We start from the raw sequence: 6000 nt of genomic DNA, 5'->3' as shown, positions 1-6000 counted from the left end.
ACACCAGGATATTTTAATGACTTAACTTGAGCATTATTATGTCGCTGGTGGATGAGAGACAGATGAACAGGATCTTTTACGAGCGATAGCTGGTGCACGGGAGGCGGAGGCACTTCATCGCTCTCCTTGGCCGCCTTTTCTGTGTGTGCCTCGGTCATTTTCGTTTATTTCTGCGCTCAAAATATTATGTGACGTTGCTCATTTGAAGCCGCTTCCAATTAAGCCAAGCAGATGATTCCAGCCCGACTGCCGCAGAGCGTACTATACCCACAGTTGGTTTGAGCGTGTTTGAAATGAGGGACCCATGCAAGCACCCGCCGCGGCGGCTCAGTGATTCAGGCAATCGTCTACTCAGCCGGAGCACCCGGATTCGAGCCCAACCCCGGTGGCCCGTTTTACTGCAGGCGAACGCAAAATGTGCCCGTGTGCTGTGCGATGTCAGTGCACGTTAAAGATCCCCAGGTGGTCGAAATCATTCCGGAGACCTCCATTACGGTACCTCTTTCCTCCTTTCTTCTTTCGCTTCCTCCTTTATCGCTTCCCTTACGGCGCGGTTCTTGCATCCACCGAGATGTGTGAGACACATGCTGCGTCATTTCCTTTCCTCAAAAATCAATTTTCATTTCGTTTTACCTATGCAAGCTCTGCCCCTTGGTCCTGCTGGCGGCTATTGACATGTTTATGGTTATAGTTATGGTGGTGGAGACCGCTGGCACGCACAGCATCACGGTGCTGTAAGGGCTCCAAGCCCCCTCTATTGCTTCTTTTTTCAGTTTAAGGGTGATTTTAAGGGCTTATTTTTTCTTTTATTTTTATAATCTTGTTACCACCATCAAAGGCGATATATATATTCGCGCACAAATAGAAAGGAAAGGCCACGCTAACGTCAAAATAAAAATAGAGATTTAGCATACCGGAGACGTATTAGTGGAGACTTATACCTGTATTAAGTACGGTTGCTGCGCATGCGCAGTGGCAAGCGCGTGGCAGGGTCAGACCAGGAAGCGTGCGCAACAGGCGTACGTAAATCTGGCATATATCTCCGCTAATACGTCTCCGGAATGCTAATTCTACTCGGAATCTTTTACGACTGCGTAATTCCGTTCCCTGAACGGTAGAATACCCCGCCTTCCGTTTTTGATTCCAGTCTCATCTCACAGCTTCTTAAACAGAAGTTTTGGTTCAAACGAATCTCAAAATGGAGCCTAAAAGAAAAAATATACAAAGGGAAGACAGCAATGATTGCCGTGCTGTTATTTGTTCGATGACAAATATAACAAAAATTTATTTGATGCAAGGGCGTCCAAACATCTGTCATTATCTGTTCAGGAAGCAAGACGTTTAATGTCCCAAAGAAACTGAGGCTATCAGAGACGCCGTAGTGGAGGGCTCCGAAAATTTCGAGCACCTGCTGTTCTTTAACATGCGCAGCCATCGCACAGTACACGGGTCCCTAGCACTTCGCCTCCATCAAAATGCTGAGGCCGATATCTGCACTTCGCTTCAAACCACCCGACAGTCCATAAAGCATCAATGCTGAAGATATTGTTCAGAAGAGTTGAGACACACTGCAGCATATAACTCGACAAAGGAAAAGACCAACGCACGATAGTAAAGAGTTATAGCATATCGTTACCGTGTTTAGGTTACCGTTTACTGGGCCCGGATAGCGACATCTGCCCATGCGCGACCATTAATGGGGCGCTAGCACTTTACGGGATCTCTCAGCGTTACGCAGAGTTAGCGTTTGCTCCTAAACAAACATGACGGTGCAGTTCACAGCCGCTTCGGACCACCACCGCCGCATTCTTAGGAGCCACTTCTCGCTGTAAATGAAGGCATTCGCTTTTTATTAGCATACTCTCACTCATACGTCGAGGTTTGAGTAACAACTAGCCCATGATTTTGAGATAATTTGGTGATTTTCCAGCAGATAAGTCTAAATATATGTTGTGTACATAGTGCTTCATCGTGTACATAGCCAAAATAGCAACGTCAGGACTGCAGTTGTTCAGCCTTGTGCCCGGTTTAACATTTTCTTATATTTTCATAGTTTTCTTCCTTGAAAAAAAGAAGTACGGGTAATTCCTTTACCGTATTCATTAGTAAGTTGTCGCAGTTCTTACTAGGCCGCTGAGCCTCCTTTGAGGTCTCGGCCGTGAACTCCGAGATCCAGGTATAGCAAACGCGCGGCCGTTCTACGGCGGCGCAGCGGAAATCAGAACACAACATGGAACAGGACGTTTTGCCCGGGGCCAAACATTTATTGGGTTCTCTCTAAAATTGCTCGCTGCTGGATATGCGACCCTTCCCGTATGGCTTGGTCGTGCGGCTGACGGGGCAAGATGGCAATAAAAAAGAGGGATGACCGGAGGTATTTACCTTTCGCCCTCCCGCTGTCCCGGCTCGCTATCGTCTCCCTCGGCATCGTCCGGTACCCGCCCATCTCGGCGCACTTGCCCGTTGTCACTTTCGACCAATCAGCGACCGCTCTGGCGGTGCCTGGCGGTGCGCGCATGCGAGCGGTTTGAAAAAGGAGGTGGCACAGCGCTCTCGAGCCGACCTTCTGGACAACGTTACTAGAGATTCTGGCTGCTCGCACGTGGGGAAGGAGGAAAGCGTCCGATTTCCTGCGTCTCCACAGCACGCCTCGCCGGCCATGGAAGAAAACGGCATCCGCAATTCCCAGAAGTGTAGAAAATGAATAGTTTCCCAAGCCCAGAGTTGACGCGCTTGAACCCATGTGGTCACTAGATGGCGCAGCTGTGCTTATATCCTTTTTGTGGTACCTACAAGTGTTAGAGAACAAACTAGAAATGAGCGGACAAGGCTTAGCTTTCTTCAACCTTCCTCTTTTCAAGCGAGGTGAATGAATTAATCGGTAATCACCGGGACTAATGTATGCGGATGACACTGTCACGAAGTGGTGACTGCAGTCCGGAGAGCAGAAAGGCTGCGAAAATGGTGTCTAAACAAAACTTCCTATTTGGGCTGACTTGCGCCCACAATGGATTCAATCACTCGGCGGCGGCGTAGCAACAAGCATGCTCGGCGGTCGTCGAACAGATTGCCCGCCACTCTCAGCCGTGCTCAATTTAAAGCTGAAAGCGAACTTTCGAGATAAAGCGTGCAAAGTTACTAGAACATCCTGCAACAACGTAGAATCAGCTCTGTTTGGATGCGATCAATCGAGATAAATCTGGTCGCGTCTCACATCGCAAACAAAGCGATAAAGCGGCATGGCGGCAGCTTTGAAGAATGAACAAAGACATCAGAGATTCGCGGCACTATATGCTAATGGCTGACAACACTGAAGATATGCAGAAGTATGTAGACATCTGCGGTACAGATAGAGATAGATTAGGTTTCAAGTTCAGTAAGAAAAAAATCTGCACTCACGACAATATTTAATGACGAGGGCGGCGAGCATAGAACACAAGAGATCAATCTAGAGCTAGTAGATAAGTACAAGTATCTTGCGGTGTGGAGAAATAACGGAGCTGAGTATCTGACAGAGCATGAAAAATATGTAATGACTGAAGCAGATAGGAATTCAGCTGTCATGAAAAATAGGGCATTGTGGAAGTACAATAGTGGCAACAGGGATCTGGAAAGGGGTGACGACATTCGGCAATGCGCTCCCATGCATGAGGCCACATGTTCGAGCAAGGATAGAAACCAAACAACGCGCGTAGGGAGGATTGCTTTGAGAGCACACGGAAGAGAGCACAGAACTTACCTTCTCTCGGACAACAGGAAGAGTGCGACGACGGCTTACTGGGCCCAGCCACACTCGGCACATCCGCCTGAATATACTAGATCCGAGTATGAAGTTTTGGGTACCGCGTGGAATTACGTGGCCTCATGCATGCTTGACGCATACCTATAGACTTCGTTTAGACGTCGCTTTCACGCGAAAATACATTTGATTGGACGAGCGGACGCCGCGGACTATTCCACTTGTGGCATGGCCGAGTCTGTGGAGCATGTACTCGTGGTTTGTCCTGTATATGCACGCCAAAGACTAACGTTGGCTTTATTCCTTGAAAGGTTTGGACAGCAGGCCACTCTTCGGGCAGTAGGCGTTTGGCCGCAGACTTGGCAGGCAGCTCTGGCAATGCCGGCATTTTCACTTTGTTTGAATGACTCAGGCCTCGACACGCGGTTGGGATGCCATAAAATGTGTGTGAACGTTTTCTCATAACTATTCTCAGCATAGTGTTGTTGTTGTCCTTTGTATTACTAAGTTTATCTATCTAGGGCCTCCGTGCTGGGAGCCGAAACGTCATCTTTCTTCATTTTCTAACTTAGCTGTTCGGAGTCAATGTTTTTCTCAGAAAATGTCTCAAGCAAATTCAAGGAAGAGGTAAGATATGGGTGTATACGATCAAGGCTGACATAAAAAAAGAAAAAGTACTGAGGCAGCAAGAATAGTGCATACCATCAAAATTAGCCCTCGAGCAAATTTTCTTAAGAATGAATAGATCACAGAAATGGCTTAAGTAATTAAAACAAAAAAGCAGAACAGTGTGATAGATATTGTAAGAATTTTGAGAACAGTTAACAAGGAAATCTTCTGATTGCAGTAAATGAGTCGTGTATATATAGTGACAAACCGGATTCAACGCATACTCCCGGAAGTTCGTGCCAAAGGGGAACCATAACTAAGACCTAACCTTTTGAGGGACTCTCCACGTAAGTCCCCCTTTGAAGTGCCAGACGCCGACAAGAGATTATGTCCCTCCCTAGTGCTTCAACTCGCCCTACACAATTTGCAAAGGCTTGTCGTTGTGCATCCACATCTGATAAATACCTAACTGAGGCTGGGGACTCTCCAGCGCTTTAAAGCCACTTACAACTCACACGGCCGGTATCTACATGCGCGTGCATTCCAAGGTTACATTAAATGATGGCAATCCGGTGTTAGTGAGTAAGGGAGCACGCCCGGGCGGCGATAATTTGGTGACGTTGGAAACGGAGCCTTACAAACACAATAGGGTTTGGGAGGCTAAAGCTAACAGCTGCAATGAGAGCCAATGTAGCCGAGAGATGGGCAACCTTATTTGAGAAGACCTCGCAGTGAACTGGGGCTCACAACATACGCTCTACTTTCACACGACGGAGTACCGAAAACTGAAGAGAAAGGCTGAAAACAACAATCCCTGATGTTTCGAGATATACTTAAAGTGAGAGGTAATCTGGATAACGACGACCTGCCACGCATTGGAAGTAATGTTGCGAACAGCCAAAGTGACAAAAATTGAGCCAAAAATATCGCCGTTATACGAACGGAAAAACTCAAAGAGCCTGAGTCTAAATCCTGATTGCCGCCTGCTCGCTGGAGGCTGCAAAGACGACAGTGCTATGGGGGACTTTGTCAAGGTATGGCACGTGTACACCACCATTCGGCATAATAGGAGGCAAGTGCCTCCCATTGGATGGAAAAATATGGTCGTAAAAGAGACCCGCTTTAGCATTTGAACAACCAACCCACTGTGGAGAGCTCAGGTTTACGTCAAGTTTTTATAAGAGCATCTGTGCAAACACCACCTGAGGGAACCGAAACCTTCTCAATAACAACTGAAAAAAAAAGACTAGGGTGAGAAACGAAAGTAAGGGTAGCCACATCGAAGGCAGGGACTGAAGACCGCAGGAAGGTTCGGCCCTATAGAGCGGTTGGAAACAGGAGTCGGAATTAAGGGCCTCCAGGTATAGGACAGCGTTAGATATAAAGTTTGGGAGTCCAAAGCAGACGAAACCGCGCCTTTCAAACTGGAATAAGTGCTGAACTTGTAATTTGCGCAAGCAGAGAATACAACACAGCCTATTTGAGGTGCGGGCCTCACACAGCTAGTCTTATGCACAAAGAACATTGTCGCATAGCAGAATTCTTATTTCCTATCGTGCCAGCCGGACCAGAGCTCGTGTCCCTTTCGCGACCTTATGCTTAATATGAGGCCACCAGTTTAAGATATATTTTTGTACCTAAAAAGTATTTTA

The sequence above is a fragment of the Amblyomma americanum genome, chromosome 1 (genome assembly GCF_052857255.1).
Source record: "Amblyomma americanum isolate KBUSLIRL-KWMA chromosome 1, ASM5285725v1, whole genome shotgun sequence".
Taxonomy (NCBI): Eukaryota; Metazoa; Arthropoda; class Arachnida; order Ixodida; family Ixodidae; genus Amblyomma; species Amblyomma americanum.
The sequence above is the reverse complement of the archived record's forward strand: the minus strand, read 5'-3'. Positions refer to the sequence as shown.